At 43.5% G+C, this 20,224-nt stretch overlaps 1 pseudogene; it reads left to right on the forward strand.

Moving 5' to 3' along the window:
• LOC123748661 (UDP-glycosyltransferase UGT5-like) overlaps positions 1-20,224 on the forward strand; it is a 124,184-nt pseudogene that overhangs the window by 73,951 nt on the left and 30,009 nt on the right.

A 20,224-nucleotide genomic window follows, 5' to 3' on the forward strand; every position in this document is an offset into this window, starting at 1 on the left:
GCTGATGGTAGGTTCACCAGTGAACTGCTGGTACACCAGTGAGCTGATGGTAGGTACACCAGTGAGCTGATGGTACACCAGTGAGCTGATGGTACACAAGTGAGCTGATGGTACACTAGTGAGCTCATGGTAGGTACACCAGTGAGCTCATGGTAGGTATGCCAGTGAGCTGATGGTACACCAGTGAGCTGATGGTACACCAGTGAGCTGATGGTACACTAGTAAGCTGATGGTACACCAGTGAGCTGATGGTACATCAGTGAGCTGATGGTACACTAGTGACCTGATGGTGCACTAGTGACCTGATGGTACACATGTGAACTGATAGTACACTAGTGAGCTGACGGTACACCAGTGAGCTGATGGTGCACCAGTGAGTTGATGGTGTTGATGGTTGGTGCCCCAGTGAGCAGATAGTACACTATCTGATGGAACACTGGTGATCTGATGGTAGGTACACCATTGAGCTGATGACGCACAAGTGAGCTGATGTTACACCAGTGAGAAGTTGGGTCACTATAGTGAGCTGATGGTACACCAGTGAGCTGATGGTACACTAGTGAGCTGATGGTACACCAGTGAACTGATGGTACACCAGTGAGCAGATGATACACTGATGAGCTGATGATACACGAGTAACGGATGGTACACTAGTGAGCTCATAGTACACCAGTGAGTAGATAGTACACTAGTGAACTGATGGTACACCAGTGAGTAGATGGTACACTAGTAAGCTGATGGTACACTACTGAGCTGATGGTACACTAGTGAGCTGATAGTACACTAGTGAGCTGATGGCAGGTACACCAGTGAACAGATGGTACACTAATGAGCTAATAATACACTATTGAGCTGATAGTACACCAGTGAGCAGATGGAACACTAGTGAGCTGATTGTACACCAGTGAATAGATGGTACACTAGTGAGCTGATGGTACACTAGTGAGCTGATGGTACACCAGTGAGCTGATGGTTGGTACACCAGTGAGCTAATCGTACATCAGTGAGCTGATAGTACACTAGTGAGCTGATAGTACACTAGTGAGCTGATAGTACACCAGTGAGTAGTTTGTACACTAGTGAGCTGATGGTACACTAGTGAGTTGATAGTACACCAGTGAGCTGATGGTACACTAGTGATCTGATGGTACACTAGTAAGCTGATGGTACAAAAGTGAGCTGACAGTAGGTACACCAGTAAGCTGGGAGTACACTAGTGAGCTGATGGTACACTAGTGAGCTGATTGTATACCAGTGAGCTGATGGTACACCAGTGAACAGATGGTACAGTGGTGAGCAGATGGTACAACAGTGAGCTGATGGTACACTTGTGAGCTGATGGTACACTAGTGAGCTGATGGTACACCAGTGAGTAGATAGTACAGTAGTGAGCTGATGGTACACCAGTGAGTAGATTGTACACTAGTGAGCTCATGGTACTCTAGTGACCTGATGGTACACCAGTGAGCTGATGGTAAACTAGTGAGCTGACGGTACACCAGGGAGCTGATGGTGCACCAGTGAGCAGATAGTACACTAGTGAGCTGATGGTACACTGGTGATCTGATTGTAGGTACACTATTGATCTGATGGTACACAAGAGAGCTGATGTTACACCAGTAAGAAGTTGGGACACTAGTGAGCTGATGGTACACCAGTAAGCTGATGGTACATCAGTGAGCTGATGGTACACTAGTGACCTGATGGTGCACTAGTGACCTGATGGTACACTTGTGAACTGATAGTACACTAGTAACGGATGGTACACTAGTGAGCTCATAGTACACCAGTGAGTAGATAGTACACTAGTGAACTGATGGTACACCAGTGAGTAGATGGTACACTAGTAAGCTGATGGTACACTAGTGAGCTGATGGTACACTAGTGAGCTGATGGTACACTAGTGAGCTGATGGTACACTAGTGAGCTGATGGCAGGTACACCAGTGAGCAGATGGTACACTAATGAGCTAATAATACACTATTGAGCTGATAGTACACCAATGAGCAGATGGAACACTAGTGAGCTGATTGTACACCAGTGAATAGATGGTACACTAGTGAGCTGATGGTACACTAGTGAGCTGATGGTATACCAGTGAGCTGATGGTTGGTACACCAGTGAGCTAATCGTACATCAGTGAGCTGATAGTACACTAGTGAGCTGATAGTACACTAGTGAGCTGATAGTACACCAGTGAGTAGTTTGTACACTAGTGAGCTGATGGTAGACTAGTGAATTGATAGTACACCAGTGAGCTGATGGTACACTAGTGAGCTGATGGTACACTAGTGATCTGATGGTACACTAGTGAGCTGATAGTACAATAGTGAGCTGATAGTACACCAGTGAGTAGTTTGTACACTAGTGAGCTGATGGTACACTAGTGAGCTGATAGTACACTAGTGAGCTGATGGTACACTAGTGAGATGATGGTACACTAGTGAGCTAGCTGATGGTACACTAGTGAGCTTGCTGATGGTACTCCAGTTAGATGATGATACACTAGTGAGCTGATGGTACACCAGTGAGGTGATGGTAGGTACACCAGTGTGCTGATGGTTCACTAATAAACTGTTGGTACACTAGTGAGCTGATGGTTCACTAATAAACTGATGGTACACTAGTGAGCTGATGGTAAACCAGTCAGCTGATGGTACATCAGTGAGCTGATGATAGATACACCAGTGAGCTGATAGTACACCACTGGTGTACCATCAGCTTACTGAACAGATGGTACAATAGTGAAGTGATGGTACACTAGTGAGCTGATGGTACATCAGTGAGCTGATGGTAGATACAGCAGTGAGCTGATGGTACATTTGTGAGCTGATGGTACACCAGTGAACAGATGGTACACTGGTGAGCTGATGGTACACCAATGAGCAGATGGGACAATAGTGAGCATATGGTACACTAGTGAGCTGATAGCACACTAGTGAGCTGATGTACACTAGTGAGCAGATGGTACACTATTGAACTGATGGTACACAAGTGAGCTGATGGTACATCAGTGAGCTGATGGTAGATACTCCAGTGAGCTCATGGTACACTAGTGAGCTGATGGTACACCAGTGAACAGATGGTACACTGGTGAGCTGATGGTACACAAATGAGCAGGTGGGACACTAGTGAGCTGATGGTACACTTGTGAGCTGATGGCACACTAGGGAGCTGATGGTACACTAGTGAGCTGATGGTACACCAATGAGCAGGGGGGACACTAGTGAGCTGATGGTACACTACTGAGCTGATGGTACACCAATGAGCAGGTGGGACACTAGTGAGCTGATGGTACACTAGTGAGCTGATGGCACAATAGTGAGCTGATGGTACACTAGTGACCGGAAGGTAGGTACACTAGTTAGCTGATGGTAGGTATACCAGTGAGTAGATGGTACACCAGTAAGTAGATGGTACACCAGTGAGCTAATGGTAGGTACACCAGTGAGCTGATGGTGCACCAGTGAGCTGATGGTAGGTTCACCAGTGAACTGCTGGTACACCAGTGAGCTGATGGTAGGTACACCAGTGAGCTGATGGTACACCAGTGAGCTGATGGTACACAAGTGAGCTGATGGTACACTAGTGAGCTCATGGTAGGTACACCAGTGAGCTGATGGTAGGTATGCCAGTGAGCTGATGGTACACCAGTGAGCTGATGGTACACCAGTGAGCTGATGGTACACTAGTGAGCTGATGGTACACCAGTGAGCTCATGGTAGGTACACCAGTGAGCTGATGGTAGGTACAATAGTGAGCTGATGGTAGGTACAATAGTGAGCTGATGGTAGGTACACCAGTGAGCTGATGGTAGGTACAATAGTGAGCTGATGGTAGGTACACCAGTGAGCTGATGGTACACCAGTGAGCTGATGGTAGGTACAATAGTGAGCTGATGGTAGGTACACCAGTGAGCAGCTGGCGGCGTGCATCAGACAGCATCAGCCTCAGAGAGCAGCCATATCGCCTGATTCAGATTAATTTTATCTAATCTGAACGATTATTTTGCGTTAAGAGTTTATTTATATGATCAAGCTAATAGTGACTTTAAAATTATATTATTATTCTGATAAGGTTATATATATTTCTTTGTATGGGAGATGTGATGCCAGTGAGTCGACGTCACTTTGCTGAGTCAACAGTTTATAGTGGGTGCATGCCTGTAGATGCCTTGGTTCTAAATATAGTTTTCAAAAGACCATGTGGTTTGATAATTTATAGCCCAACTGGCCACACGTCGTCTTTCGTCGTGTCGTGACGACAAAAACGTATCGTACACCACACGACAATGATATAATGATATATTCATTATGATATATTCATTAAGATATATGGTATATCATTTATGTATCCATTTATATACAGCATACAACCCGGATCCTATGCCAGGAGTTTTATCATGAGGGGTTTGGGATTTTGGGACTTAAACCTCCAAAAGAGAGCTCTGGTTATTGGACCGGACCGTTATTTGCGTACAGTCGGACAACGTCCCTAACCACTCCTTGACGGAACAAACAACCGACCTCGGCAGCCACACTCCCGATACCATTGGTCGACCAACAATGTACACTGGAGTGCTTATAATTTACCTAGATCACCCTGTACGCCTCTTGATCTTGGAGAAGGGTTCAGCATCACATATTTAGGGGTGCGGCTCCACCACTGGCCTTTGTTGTCTTGTGCACAAACACCCTGCTCGAGCCTTCGTGACTCCCCACTCTTTCCTTGTTTGGAATGATCTCCCAAATCCCCGATTCGTGAATTAGTATCTTCTGCAACCATGTCCACAGCTGTGACCTCTCTCTCTCTCTCTCTCTCTCTCTCTCTCTCTCTCTCTCTCTCTCTCTCTCTCTCTCTCTCTCTCTCTCTCTCTCTCTCTCTCTCTCTCTCTCTCTCTCTCTCTCTCTCTCTCTCTCTCTCTCTCTCTCTCTCTCTCTCTCTCTCTCTCTCTCTCTCTCCTCTCTCTCTCTCTCTCTCTCTCTCTGTCTCTCTCTCTCTCTCTGTCTCTCTCTCTCTGTCTCTCTCTCTCTGTCTCTCTCTCTCTCTCTCTCTCTCTCTGTTACGAACCCGGATCCAGCGTCCGAGCACGGAGCAGTGACGACCGCGCCATCTGTGGGTCAGCTCCCGAAACCCCCACCAAATGGACGACGACACCTGGTGAGGACAAGGTGTACTGGCCACAAGGGCCAGTTTCCAGTCCGGTTCAGCTCACAACACAGCCGCTGCTGACCTCTGGTGAGGTGGTGCTCAGACAACAGCGCCATCTATGGAGTGGATAGGTGGGCGTTTGCGTCTGAGCCTGTAAGTGAGGTGCTTTTGTGAGTCCCTGTTACTGATGACGTGTCTGCTTACAGAGTCGACCTGGGACTGCTGTGATGGAAGTTGAGTCAGTCTACCCAAGGCAGCCGTCTCCATACCTTGTGCTTAGCTGCAGCAGCTGTGAGTCATCTCCCGGATGAACACTGTGGTGTTACCCTGCCAGTGAAGTGGCAGTTGAAAGGATCGTCGTTCCCGGGACCGACTGCTGGAGACGATTGACCACTGGGGTATTGAGGACAGGAGAGTGATTTGTGGTATCACACGAGGCTCCTGACTAGGGCGCTACCCTAGTATCGCTCGTGGAGTGGCCTGACCAGCGTTGCTGATCCGGAACCTGCCAGCAGACCTGCTGGACTTGTGGTTGACGGCCTCCACGGCGGTGCCTCCAGTGGAACTGTGTTTTGGCTGGCCTGTGGCCAGGGTAGACTCAGCTTGTCGAAAGGATTCGTCGAAGAGACCACGAAAGCACCGAGGACTTGGCACCGAGAGTTTGGATCCAGAGTCTTCAGGAGAAGACGATAGTGTATATAATTCCCTTGTGCAGTGTTAATACCCCTCCCCCCTGTGTACTCTTTTATTATATTATTTATTGGTGATGGAAACAATTATAATCTTAAGTTCTTAACGTTATTTCCCTTCCCCTTTAAGTTACTTGCGTCACGGATCTCATCCCTTGAAAGCCACTACTGGTTTGGGGCCGGATACCCTTCCTCTAACGACATCAGAGTACGAACCCAGTTGCGACCCGAGAGGGCCGTAACACTCTCTCTCTCCTGCTTTCTGGAAAACCTCACCAGGACAAGAGCAAAAGGCAGCTAGCATATACATTTAATATACAAAGAAAACATACCTAATACATGACAAATAAAATAGAACTTTATCATACAACACTAAATTGCTACAACCTGGTAGCATTCCAATATCATATCCTGGCTTCATCAACTGTCCATGTCAAGTGGCTGCTCAACTCTTGGCTTTCCACCTACTACTCTCACACTAAATGGGGCTGAAATTCTATCACAACAATACTGTATCCTCAGCCCCAAATGTATATGAAACTCAGCTTGGGGCTGAAACACTAGAAACATCTACACAAGTATCCCAAACAAAAGAAGAAATCAATCTCTCACCTTACACTGCGTCTTACATGCCAATAAGCATTCCAGCACTCCCATAATACAATCATGTTTGTCCACCATGAACCTCTGTTCTGCTCCTAGAGGCTCACCACCAATACATATCTCGAGGTCCTCCAAAATATAAAGAAAGGCACTTCTCCCAATCTGCTGCACAACGAAGTCCGAATCCGACATCAGTGATGCTTCACAATTGATTCCACAGACACGTGTATCTCTTCTACACTGCTTGAAATCAACTCTTCACTATGGAGTTCTGCTCTACGACAGAGTTCAGCATACACAACCCCATCCTCAAAAATACGTCAGGACTGCCTCACAAAGGTTCCTCCAGTCTACTACTTTAGTTCACAACGTCGCCTGGCAGGTTCCACAACAGAAATGCCTGCTTACTTCCTTCCCCTTGAAAGCACAACAGTAACTAGAGTTTCACCAATGTGCGACCAACACTCACTTGCAGGTCGCCTCTAATTTACCAAAATCCCAGAGACATGGTTTACTATGTCCCCAACAGCCTCCTCACACTTGCAGACAAAAAATCTTCATTCCACCACTAACACAGGCAACTATATTCTTCCTATTTAAGGAGAATCAACGAAGTACAACCACCTCTGATGACAGTTACGACTCAAGTGAGGTCACGACCTCCGACTAGCATCACTACACGTCCCCAAAGTATTGACATCTCATTTCATGTCACTTATTACCTAGACCTATCCTCTGCTAGTATCCTGAGATTACTCACTGACGTTTACTCAATTATTTAATATATACATCTATCCTTTAACCTCTCAATCAGGTCCAGAAGGCACAATAACTCTCACTGGGGTAGTCTCGTTCCACCCAGGCTACATGGGGTCATAACACAAGTAAGTCCACTACGGGCTCATAATAGCCCGTGCTACTAGAATCGAGAACAACAACAACATTTATATGTCATTCTGTATAGGATTTTTCCACATCGTTATGTAACAAACTCTTTTACCTGGAGCTTCGGGTCAGTTTAAGCCACAAATTTACTGTGGACGATGTTTGTAATTGATGCAGGTTCATAATATCGCAGCTATGTATCCAGATAAAGGTATGCCATAAGCTTACTATGCCTGCAGATGGTGTACCCGTTCGTGCACGAGGCTCCCTTCATTATGCTGACGACTCCAGGGTTTGACTACCGGCAGAGTGCCGTACTGGGCAACGTCCTCCACCCAGGCTACGTTCCCAACCACATGACTGATTATCCCAGCCCATACTCCTTCTGGCACCGCCTCCGCAACACCATTACTCATATTGGAATTGCGATTTACTGGCGGCATTGGGTTATCATACCCAGGATGCAGAAGGAGGTAAGTTTAATTCATCTGTAAGTACTGCAGTGTGAACTATACAAAAGCTGGAGAATGATCTAAATCATATTTTTAAAGGTGCTATTGATTATGTGTTAATGGACAACACCTTAAGTAGTGCAGAGAAAGTATTGGAGTGTTTATAATTGACGTTCTCCACTTTTTGTGAAGGTGTCTGATCTACATGCAATTAAGGCCTGGTTCCTATTTCCTCAGATCTCTGCGCAGTTCCCGGAGCTGCCGCCGCTGTTGGACCTGGAGAGGAACATGAGTTTAGCGCTGATGAACACCCACTTTAGTATTGGTATACCACTTCCCTTCCTGCCTTCATAGGTGGAGGTAGGCGGCATGCACTGTCGACCCGCCAACCCTCTGCCACTGGTGAGTGGTCCTACTTACAGGTGTAAGTAGGCGGCATGCATTGTCGACCTGCCAGCTCTCTGCCCCAGGTAAGTTGTCCTGCCCTCATAGGTGGAGGTGGGCGGCATGCACTATCGACCCGCCAACCCTCTGCCCCAGGTGAGTTGTCCTGCCCTCACAGGTGGAAGTAGGCGGCATGCACTGTCAACCCGCCAGCCCTCTGTCCCAGGTGAGTTGTCCTGCCCCTCACAGGTGGAGGTAGGCGGCATTCACTGTCGACCCGCCAGCCCTCTGCCCAGGTGAGTTGATTTGTTCAAATGATATAGGTCAGCTACAACATGTCCTTGACCTGTTCCAGTTGAATTTGAAAAGCAAAATTTATATAGATACACAGCTTGACTTTCCTAAGGTCTGGTCATGTTTAGCAAATTTACTTTCATACTTTTTCAGCATGTATAAAACATTCAACAATGGGAAAGATTATAACATCAAATCTAAGCTTTAGCAGTACCAGTATTATTGTACCTCATGAAAGACTGCTCACTGTGAATTTAAAGAGATATCTTTAATTGGATAATACCATGGTTTAATTAAACAGAAATATAGGTTCTTCACAATGGGGTCATTTCTGAATGGGAAAATATTGCAAGTGAAGTTATACAGATTATGTCCTTAGACCAATGCTGCTTACCGTTTACTTAAATGACTTAGTTACAAGACTGAGCAGTAAAATAAGACAATTTACAGATGACACTGTAAATGGGTAAGAAATTAATTCCGGCAGAGATTCAAAATTTTTCAGCATTATTTGAATAGCCCTAAAATGGCCCAAAATGGGGAAAATGCATGTAATGTTGAAAACGTGTTGATCCGAGCCTTGTAAATTATAATACAGTTAGTGGCTAAAATTTGAATTATGCTGAAAGATCCGAATGCGAAAAAAATCAGGAAATCGTGAGTTTAAGTAAAAATTCAATGTATAAATGTTTTAAAATAAGGCATGTAGGATGGACAACATCCTAGTATCATCCTTCATATCATGTAGCTGTTGCAGATATAAATTGAAATATAAACCTGAAAGAAAAATTATAACAAGAGGGTGTGTTAATAGACTACTAAATAACACAACACAAAACAGAACATGAAACATTGAATAAACTTAGATAAATATTGATATATAAAAACCTGGGTAAATAATGGTTTAAAAATAGAATTGTTTCAGGTCAGATTCATATTTCCTTGTACGATCTGATGCAAGTCAAATCGAACTTTAAAAAGGCAATAATTGCTATTTGGTTCAGTAAGTGAAAGCCTTATCAGAAGCACTACTCTGAAAAACATACTACTGCCGTCGATAGATAGGCTGATCATAAACTGTTGCCTGACAGGAGGTGGAATCTTGGATACTAGGAGCAGGAACTGCCGGTGTCATCTACTTCAACTTGGGCTCCTTGGTAATCGGAACCCATTTGCCAGTCCAATACCGTGAGGTGTTAAGTAGAGGCCTTCCGCAGGCTGCCGCAGCGCGTCCTCTGGAAATACGAAGGGGAGCTGGAGGACCTCCCTGAGAACGTGATGATCAGCAAGTGGCTCCCCCAGCAGGATATTCTTGGTGAGTATTAACTGTACCATCCCATTTGAATTACAGTATTTCAAATTTTACTTTAACTAAAGTGTATTTGTTGTCTCTTTTACTTGAATGTCAGCCACTTATATTAGCTGTACTGCCACGCAAACTTAGGTAGAAATATTAACCTTAGTGTAAGATAATGCAGCACAAGAATAAGCGTTGAGTATAATAGCGCAGGAGGCCCACAGGATAAAATAACACAAGTCAGCGATACCCTTAGTGGCATAGTGGATATTATTAAGGAATTACTGCCAGAGTGAAGGGAAGGGAACTATCAGCGAAACGCGCCCAGCCATTACGACTATATATCAATTGGAAGGGGTTAGAATACGGATTTGGAATGGGACTTGGGGAAGGAATGGTGCCCAACCTCTTGGACGGTCGGGGATTAAACGTTGACCTGCATGAAGCGAGACCGTCCATGGGCAGAGAGAGATAGAGATAGGTAGAGATAGAGATAAACTTAGATTGAGACTGAGATTGCTTGTTGACAAGCACTTACAATCCTGTCGAAGTCGTATTCTGCTATAAAAGCTGTGTGTTGAAAGTGAGCCTAATGTAGGCTTCTCCGTGAATCTGTTCACTGACTGCAAATTTACATAAATTCATGCTAAATATCAGTATCCATAAGTGGAAAAGTCTGTCTGCCTGCCCATGGTTAGAGGCCAAATACTTGGGCTAGCCTCATTAAACTTTGCACTCTGATTTCTGTGAAGAATGTACCCAAACTGGTCAGATTTAGGTTTCCGGAATTCAAGACTGATTTTGCCAAGGGTGCAAGCCATGCCTGGCTAAATATTCAAAAATAAAAATTCGTAATTTTTCATGAAGTAATGTGAAACATTATGCACTGACCTTGGGAAGATTTTAAAGTCATACTTTTCCAGTAGGAACATAAAACAGATGATCTTCCCATAGCTTAAAATTAATTGGGAACTATTTCATTTATTTTATATTCCATTAATTATTAAGAAATACTGACACATGTTCCTAGTGCTATAGGTTTAGTATAGGAGAAAGAGAGAGACGGGGGAGACAGAGAAAGAGAGAGAGAGAGAGAGAGAGAGAGAGAGAGAGAGAGAGAGAGAGAGAGAGAGAGAGAGAGAGAGAGAGAGAGAGAGAGACACACAGAGAGACTGAGAAAGAGAGAGAGAGAGAGAGAGATAATTTGTGAGTGAGTGACAGACAGACAGACAGAGACCCAAAGAGAGAGAGAGAGAGAGAGAGAGAGAGAGAGAGAGAGAGAGAGAGAGAGAGAGAGAGAGAGAGAGAGACACAGAGAGACTGAGAAAGAGAGAGAGAGAGAGAGAGAGAGAGAGATAGAGAGAGAGAGAGAGAGAGAGAGAGAGAGAGAGAGAGAGAGAGAGAGAGAGAGAGAGAGAGAGAGAGAGAGTGAGTTTACATATGTTTAACATCATGTCATATGACCTTACTATTTTTATTCCACAATATATAAATATTATACTATTACATTTTATCCTGTTATGACATTTTCTTTGCAAAATCAATAATTTTGTTTTTTAATTAAATCAAATACATATGAAGTTATTTCTGAATAAGTTTTAGATTTTATGTGCTTCTCATAAGATGCTTAATAACATTTTCCCAGTGGAGTTAAATCACAAATAAGAAATAATCTATATGAATAAAAATGGAAATGCTCGTTTGTTCAAAATGGCTAATCTCCGAAAGTTCTTCACAGATTGCTTTGAAATTATCACACAATGTTCCATTCTTATCCGAGCGGGTTTTTAGATACATACCATATTGATGTCACGTCTGTGACATGAAAAAAACATGCTTTTTATCATGTGTTTTTCATGTGAGAGAAATCTTTGAAACCTCTATACCGATTGCTTTGAAATTTTGACACGACGTTATATTCGAATAGGCGAGTGTTTTTATATACCTACTATATACATGCCTCACCTGTGACGGGAATTTTTTTTTTTTTTTTTTAAACGGTGCCATTTGTTGGACGTAAGAGCAACACGCGCTGTAATCTCCCAAAGTTCCTCACCAATTGTTTTGAAATTCTGACACAACGTTTCATTCGAATAAGAACATAAGAACAAAGGCAACTGCAGAAGGCCTATTGGCCCATGCGAGGCAGCTCCTATTTATAACCACCCAATCCCACTCATATACATGTCTAACCCGCGCTTGAAACAATCGAGGGACCCCACCTCCACCATGTTACGCGGCAATTGCTTCCACAAATCAACAACCCTGTTACCAAACCAGTATTTACCCTAATCTTTCCTAAATCTAAACTTATCCAATTTATACCCATTGTTCAGTGTTCTGTCTTGTGTTGATACTTTTAATACCCTATTAATATCCCCATTGTTATGTCCATTTATCCACTTGTAAACCTCTATCATGTCACCCCTAACTCTTAGCCTTTCCAGTGAATGCAACTTAAGCTTTGTTAATCTTTCTTCATATGAAAGATTTCTAATTTGAGGAATTAACTTAGTCATCCTACGCTGGACATGTTCAAGTGAATTTATATCCATTCTATAATACCAAAACTGAATTGCATAATCTAAATGGGGCCTTACCAGAGCAAGATATAGCTTAAGAACCACACCAGGTGTCTTGTTACTAACGCTGCGATTAATAAATTCGAGTGTCCGATTTGCCTTATTACGAACATTTATGCATTGATCATTTTGTTTTAAATTCTTACTAATCATAACTCACAGATGATTAGTAAGAATTTAAAACAAAAGGATCAATGCATGAATGTTCATAATAAGGCAAATCGGACACTCGGATTTATTAATCGCAGCGTTAGTAACAAGACACCTGGTGTGGTTCTTAAGCTATATCTTGCTCTGGTTAGGCCCCATTTAGATTATGCAGTTCAGTTTTGGTCGCCGTATTATAGAATGGATATAAATTCACTTGAACGTGTCCAGCGTAGGATGACTAAGTTAATTCCCCAAATTAGAAATCTTTCATATGAAGAAAGATTAATAAAGCTTAAGTTGCATTCACTGGAATATGCGCGTGTTTTTATATACCTACTATATACATGCCTCACCTGCGACAGGAAAAAACTTGTTTTTTTTTAAACTGTGCCATTTGTTGGACGTAAGAGCAACACGTTTTGTAATCTCCCAAAGTTCCTCACCAATTGTTTTGAAATTCTGACACAACGTTCCATTCTAATATGCGCGTGTTTTTATATACCCATTATATAGATGCCACACCTGTGACAGGTAAAAACATTTTTTTTTTAAATAGCACCATCTGTTGCATGTAATAGCAACACACATGCTATACTAAATATGTTACGAATTCCATTTCAATGTTTCCGATTGCATTGATAAATTTAATTTTCATAGATTTCGATTTATTTTAGTTTTTGTTGAATTATTTTGTGTGACATTGTGTTGGAATTGAGCTGTGTTGTTTACCATACCGTTCATTTCGTAAGTATAAGTATAGATGCCACACCTGTGACAGGTAAAAACAGGATTTTTTTTAAAAACAGTGCCATCCATTGCACATAAGAGCAACTTATGCTATACTAAATGTTTCAATTATATTTCAGTGTTTCTGATTTCATTGATAAATTAAATTATCATAGATTTCGATTTATTTTCATTTTGATTTAATAATTTTGTGTAACATTGCTTTGAAATTGAGCTTTGTTGTTTTCCATACCGTTCAGTTTCGTGAGTATACTTAAATATTTAATTTTTTCATTTTTTCATTTCGTTTTTTATTGTTTTCTTATATTTCAGTGATGGGAACATCAGATCATTTGATGTTCCCAATTTTCTGATGGAAACATCAGATCATTTGGGAATGCATCGAACGAAGGAGTGGGGAATGGTGGGGAGGACGAGGGGACGGGAGAAGGAGATAGTGGGGAGGACGAGGGGACTGGGTAATGGTGGGGAGGACGAGGGGACTGGGTAATGGTGGGGAGGACGAGGGGACTGGGTAATGGTGGGGAGGACGAGGGGAAGGGGGAGTTGGGGATGGTGGAGACGAGGGAACAAGGGGGTATGAAGATTGGTGGGGGAGAACAAAGGGACAGGGAAGTGGGTATTGTGGGGAGGACGAGGGAATAGGGGAGGGGGAGAATGGTAGGGAGGACGAGGTGACAGGGGAGTGGGAGATGGTGGAGAGGACGAGGGGACGGTGGAGTGGGGAATGTTTAGGAGGATGAGGGGACGGTGGAGTGGTGGATGGTGGGGAGGACATAGGAATGCGGGAGGGAGGAAATGGTGGGGAGGACGACAGGACGGGGGGAGTGATGAATGGTTGGGAGGACGAGAGGACGGGGGAGAGGGGGAATGGTGGAGAGGACTGGGAGACAGGGGTAGGGTTGCTGTTGCTCATGCTGAACCCACAGCAACGTAGGGCAGGGTACAGCTAGTACAAAATATTTTTGGTTATTCCTTTTACATATTCAAATGTAAATGTGCTGGAAGAGGCCAGGGGCCCAGCTGTATCCTACCACGTGGACCATCCCACACTTTGTGTACCATAACCCACTCTGTGTACCGTAACCCAATCTGTGTCTTGTAAGCCACTTTATGTACCATAACCCAGTCTGTGAACTATATCCCAGCCTGTGTACCGTAACCCACCCTGTGTACCGCAGGTCACGACAATGTGAAGGTGTTCATCACCCACTGTGGCCTCCTCAGCCTGCAGGAGGCCATCTACCACACCACGCCGCTCCTCGCCCTCCCCATCTTCTCCGACCAGCCCAGAAACGCTATGATTGTGAAGAAGAATGTACTGGGACATTTTCTTCTGTGGGAGGAGCTCACTGTGGACTTGGTCGTCGAATCCCTCACCGACATTATTAACAACCCGAAGTTAGTCATTGTTTGGTGATCTGTTTTATTTGCTGGAAACAAAAAAAAAGGGAACACTAAGGGATCTTGGTATATATATTAACTTTTTAGTCCAAATGCATAAAGTACTTCAATATTTTGGTATTACTTCCGTGGTTTAAAGGGTTTTTTCTTGTCAGCTCACTATGTCAAGGAACCTCAATGAGTGATTCCTGGACATAGTGAGGGAGCTCATGTATGCTGCCCTATCTCACTCTCTTCAGGTTCACAACCGTTTCGAAGCCTTGAACTCTGACATTAGCAAGATTTCCCTCTTCCTCCACTCTCCCTACAATCTGAGCGTGTTGGTGATCCTGCCGGCGCCACCAGCCGGCGTTTCCACCACACCTACCAATTGTTTTCGTGTCGACTGCACTTCTTCGTTATTCTTTATCCACTGTGGGTCCCTCTGACTCTCAGTCCCATCTTCCTTCCTAATCCTTTCCTGTCTTTTGGCTCTCCCCAGCATGTAACTGTCCGCGCTAATGTCCACCGTCCACATGTCACCGCTCTCACATCTGTACACCACCACACCTGTGTCACTTAGTCAGAAACGTAAGCCAGATCCCTTTCCCGCCTCACCGGGTAAGAAAACAGTCCTTCTCCTAACTTACCTCTTCGTTCTTATTCATGCACATCCTCTCTTGTTCACCATCTCAAGACCAACAACGACTCACATCTTCACAAATGGATTAGTTGACCAAGAAAGAGGTTCTGCTGGGGCAGAAGTTTACACTAACAACCATGAAGCTTACTGGAGCATGAATAGTGGGTGCTCAACATTTCAGACAGAATTATTTGCCCTGAAAGAGGCCATAAACTCATTTATACCAACTCTAAATCTTCGAGCCAGGCTATCCAGTCAACACAGAGATAATATACAACTCCTCACAGAAATCCAACATATAGGAAAAGAAGCCCAAAATCTAGGGCTTTCAATAACCCTAAATTGAATGACTAGTCACATTGGCATAGATGGTGAAAGTTTTTCACAGATTAAGGAGCAAATCAAGAAGAAAATACTCCCAACTATCAAAAGTCGCCACAGAGCCAAAGTAACGGAAGGAAGATCCACTGCGATATGTTACGAACGAGCCACTGGGTACTACTCTTTCAAGCCTGACAAAAAGATATCCAGAGACATTGCAGTAGCCACAGACTTGGTTACAAGTGCTGCTGGGAGGTAATAAACCCAATAGTTAAAGAGTGTCATATCTGTGGAACAGAAGCAGAGGCGCCACTAATGCACTACTTACTGGAATGTGTAGCTACTGAAGCCCTGCGCATCAAACTAAACATTGCGCTTCAAACTAAACATTGCTCATCAAACTAAACATTAATCCAACGACAGCAGCTGCATTAGATGCACATTCCACAGCCACTACAATGATTAGAAAAGCCGTTAAAGAATGGGACTCACTAGTGAACATTCTGCACCTACATCCGCCACCAAGATAATGTTATTAATGTATTAAATTAAAGCACGACTAAAACAGAAGCGAAAAAGAAACAGGGAAAAAGGAGGAAACCCCACCTCCATTTAAAACTTTGACCCCAATTATCAGAGTAACAAGGTTATCGCGAATAACCGAACTCAATTACGGGCTCACCATAGCCTGTGCTACATAGAGATTTCGTTCTGAGTAGCTAAATCTAAAACAACAAAACATCTCTTGTTTCTTCCTGTAATGCTGTCCCCGACCCGGAGCATGTCGCTCTTTCTGTGGCTGCTCATCCCGACTCCTTGATCATCCCTCTCAGGTGGCTCCTTTCTCACCTGACCCTGTCGACTCACCTGTACTAATTACTACAACCCTCTTGGCCCAGCCATCTCTGCTGACGTTCTCTATGCTCCCCAACATTGATTTCTGTGGTCCTCATCTTCCCAAGTTAAGTACTCTTTGTCTCATATCTTTAATCTCTTTTGTTTTCTTGTCATAACTGTTCTTCACTATGTATGTTCTTCAGTGGAATATCCGTGATTTTTATGACAATATTAATGAGCTGCAACTTTTGATCTTGCAGTTTGACTACTTTGTGTTTGTGTCTAGAAACCGATGCTTGGGACTCGTCCTGGTCGATTCCCAGGTTATTCCATTCTCTCCTCCCATCCATCTTCTTCTGGCAACTCTAACGCCACTGCTCTCTTGATCCAGTACGATCTATCTTTTGTTCCCTTTCTTTTTTCCGTCAAACATTCATTTCACTGTTGTTCGTTTCTATTTGAAAATAAATGGTGTACCATCTTTTAAACTGACCTCCTTCCACATATTTCGATTTCTCTTCCTGATTTTAAGCATCTTTTAGACTCGTTTCCAGACCTTGTGCCTCTTTTAGGTGATTTTTTTTTTTTTTTTTTTTTTTTTTTTTTTTTGAGATATATACAAGAGTTGTTACATTCTTGTACAGCCACTAGTACGCGTAGCGTTTCGGGCAGGTCCCTGGAATACGATCCCCTGCCGCGAAGAATCGTTTTTTCATCCAAGTACACATTTTACTGTTGCGTTAAACAGAGGCTACAGTTAAGGAATTGCGCCCAGTAAATCCTCCCCGGCCAGGATACGAACCCATGACATAGCGTTCGCGGAACGCCAGGCGAGTGTCTTAACACTACACCACGGAGACTGTAAATTTAATATTGTTAATGCTCTCTGGTGTGATGCCCTTACAAATATTTGAGGCTGGCTTCTAGAATCTTTCATCCTCTCTTCTCCAGAAGTCCTGTGTGTCGTCTCATGTCGACTTTTGCACTCGCACTCTTTCCAGCATAGATCTTTCTCTCTGCTCTACTTCCATTTATATAGACCTGGCTTGGAGAGGCCTTTATGACCACCCTCTTACCTTTAATCATTTCCCATCCTCTTTTCTTTCTTCACCGTCCGCTCTCCTCTCTCTTCCCCTTGGCTGCAGGTTGATAATGCAGGCTTGAATCTTTTTCACTCTCCATACTGCTCTTCCCTGCCTACCTCTCTCCCACACTCTCCAACCTTCTTTATTCATGACACATTAATAAACGCTATTTTCCACTCTGCCCCTCTATGCATCCCGTCCTTTGCAGAAGAATATTCTTTAGTGGAATTCATTTTGTGCTTAGACTGTCAGAGAGTGACCTGAAAGATGCGTTAAAGGCAGAATACATCTGAATCTTTATTTCTGTGTCGAAAGGAGAATGTTGTGGCCCACAGAGCTATCCATACAGCTAAACGTGAGTCATTCATCTCCACCGTTACTGCTGATACCCCTCTCTCTCTCTCTCTCTCTCTCTCTCTCTCTCTCTCTCTCTCTCTCTCTCTCTCTCTCTCTCTCTCTCTCTCTCTCTCTCTCTCTCTCTCTCTCTCTCTCTCTCTCTCTCTCTCTCTCTCTCTCTCTCTCTCTCTCTCTCTCTCTCTCTCTCCTCTCTCTCTCTCTCTCTCTCTCTCTCTCTCTCTCTCTCTCTCTCTCTCTCTCTCTCTCTCTCTCTCTCTCTCTCTCTCTCTCTCTCTCTCTCTCTCTCTCTCTCTCTCTCTCTCTCTCTCTCTCTCTCTCTCTCTCTCTCTCTCTCTCTCTCTCTCTCTCTCTCTCTCTCTCTCTCTCCTCTCTCTCTCTCTCTCTCTCTCTCTCTCTCTCTCTCTCTCTCTCTCTCTCTCTCTCTCTCTCTCTCTCTCTCTCTCTCTCTCTCTCTCTCTCTCTCTCTCTCTCTCTCTCTCTCTCTCTCTCTCTCTCTCTCTCTCTCTCTCTCTCTCTCTCTCTCTCTCTCTCTCTCTCTCTCTCTCTCTCTCTCTCTCTCTCTCTCTCTCTCTCTCTCTCTCTCTCTCTCTCTCTCTCTCTCTCTCTCTCTCTCTCTCTCTCTCTCTCTCTCTCTCTCTCTCTCTCTCTCTCTCTCTCTCTCTCTCTCTCTCTCTCTCTCTCTCTCTCTCTCTCTCTCTCTCTCTCTCTCTCTCTCTCTCTCTCTCTCTCTCTCTCTCTCTCTCTCTCTCTCTCTCTCTCTCTCTCTCTCTCTCTCTCTCTCTCTCTCTCTCTCTCTCTCTCTCTCTCTCTCTCTCTCTCTCTCTCTCTCTCTCTCTCTCTCTCTCTCTCTCTCTCTCTCTCTCTCTCTCTCTCTCTCTCTCTCTCTCTCTCTCTCTCTCTCTCTCTCTCTCTCTCTCTCTCTCTCTCTCTCTCTCTCTCTCTCTCTCTCTCTCTCTCTCTCTCTCTCTCTCTCTCTCTCTCTCTCTCTCTCTCTCTCTCTCTCTCTCTCTCTCTCTCTCTCTCTCTCTCTCTCTCTCTCTCTCTCTCTCTCTCTCTCTCTCTCTCTCTCTCTCTCTCTCTCTCTCTCTCTCTCTCTCGTGGTATATAAATTCCAGACTTGTTGTCTAGCCTTCATCTCCATGAATCTGTTGTGGCAGATCTGGTATTGGTCACGAATGAACTGGGGTTGCACTTTTCAACCAATAGCAGCAGTGTTCATCTTCCTCCGTCTTTCCTTACATGTAAGATCCTTCTTGAATCTCACTCCTTGAACTTCTGCTCTCACCTCAGTCTCCCATATGATGGTCTGTTCACCCTTTCTGAGCTCCAGTCCACCTTTTCCCTCTGCAGTTCTACGATGATAGGGTCAGACGTTATTCGCTATAAAATACTTCATTATGTCACTCTTGCAGTATATATATATATATATATATATATATATATATATATATATATATATATATATATATATATATATATATATATATATATATATATATATATGTCGTACCTAGTAGCCAGAACGCACTTCTCAGCCCACTATGCAAGGCCCGATTTGCCTAATAAGCCAAGTTTTCATGAATTAATGTTGTTTCGACTACCAAACCTACCTAACCTAACCTAACCTGACTTTTTCGGCTACCTAACCTAACCTAACCTAACCTATAAAGATAGGTTAGGTTAGGTTAGGTAGGGTTGGTTAGGTTCGGTCATATATCTACGTTAATTTTAACTCCAATAAAATAAAATTGACCTCATACATAATGAAATGGGTAGCATTATCATTTCATAAGAAAAAAATTAGAGAAAATATATTAATTCAGGAAAACTTGGCTTAATAGGCAAATCGGGCCTTGCATAGTAGGCTGAGAAGTGCGTTCTGGCTACTAGGTACGACATATATATATATATATATATATATATATATATATATATATATATATATATATATATATGATAATATCTGGGACTTGACTTCGCTTCCCAAAGTGGGGCTCGAAGCAGTTCTTCTTCCTATTAAATACCTTGTATTCAAGGGACATCTCTAAGGCATCTCCATCATCGTCCCATTGTACTGAAAAATTTAGCATGCACATTCTTTGGGTGTATGATTAATGAATATATCATCAGGTTCCTAGAACATCACTGCTACCTCTCCCCCTCCAAATTTGGTTTTTGCAATTGTCAAAGCATAACTTATACTTTGTTGGACTTGAAGGTCTTCATTTGTACTGGCTTTGCTGTGAATTCCTCCGTTGTTGCATTTCTTTGTTTTTTCATAGTTCGTTTCAGATGAAAGTTGGTGCTCTTTTCTCAGACCCTTTCCGACAATATGAAGGTGTTTCCCAAGCCCTGAATGGTCGT

Source organism: Procambarus clarkii, chromosome 4, assembly GCF_040958095.1.
Source record: "Procambarus clarkii isolate CNS0578487 chromosome 4, FALCON_Pclarkii_2.0, whole genome shotgun sequence".
Classification (NCBI taxonomy): Eukaryota; Metazoa; Arthropoda; class Malacostraca; order Decapoda; family Cambaridae; genus Procambarus; species Procambarus clarkii.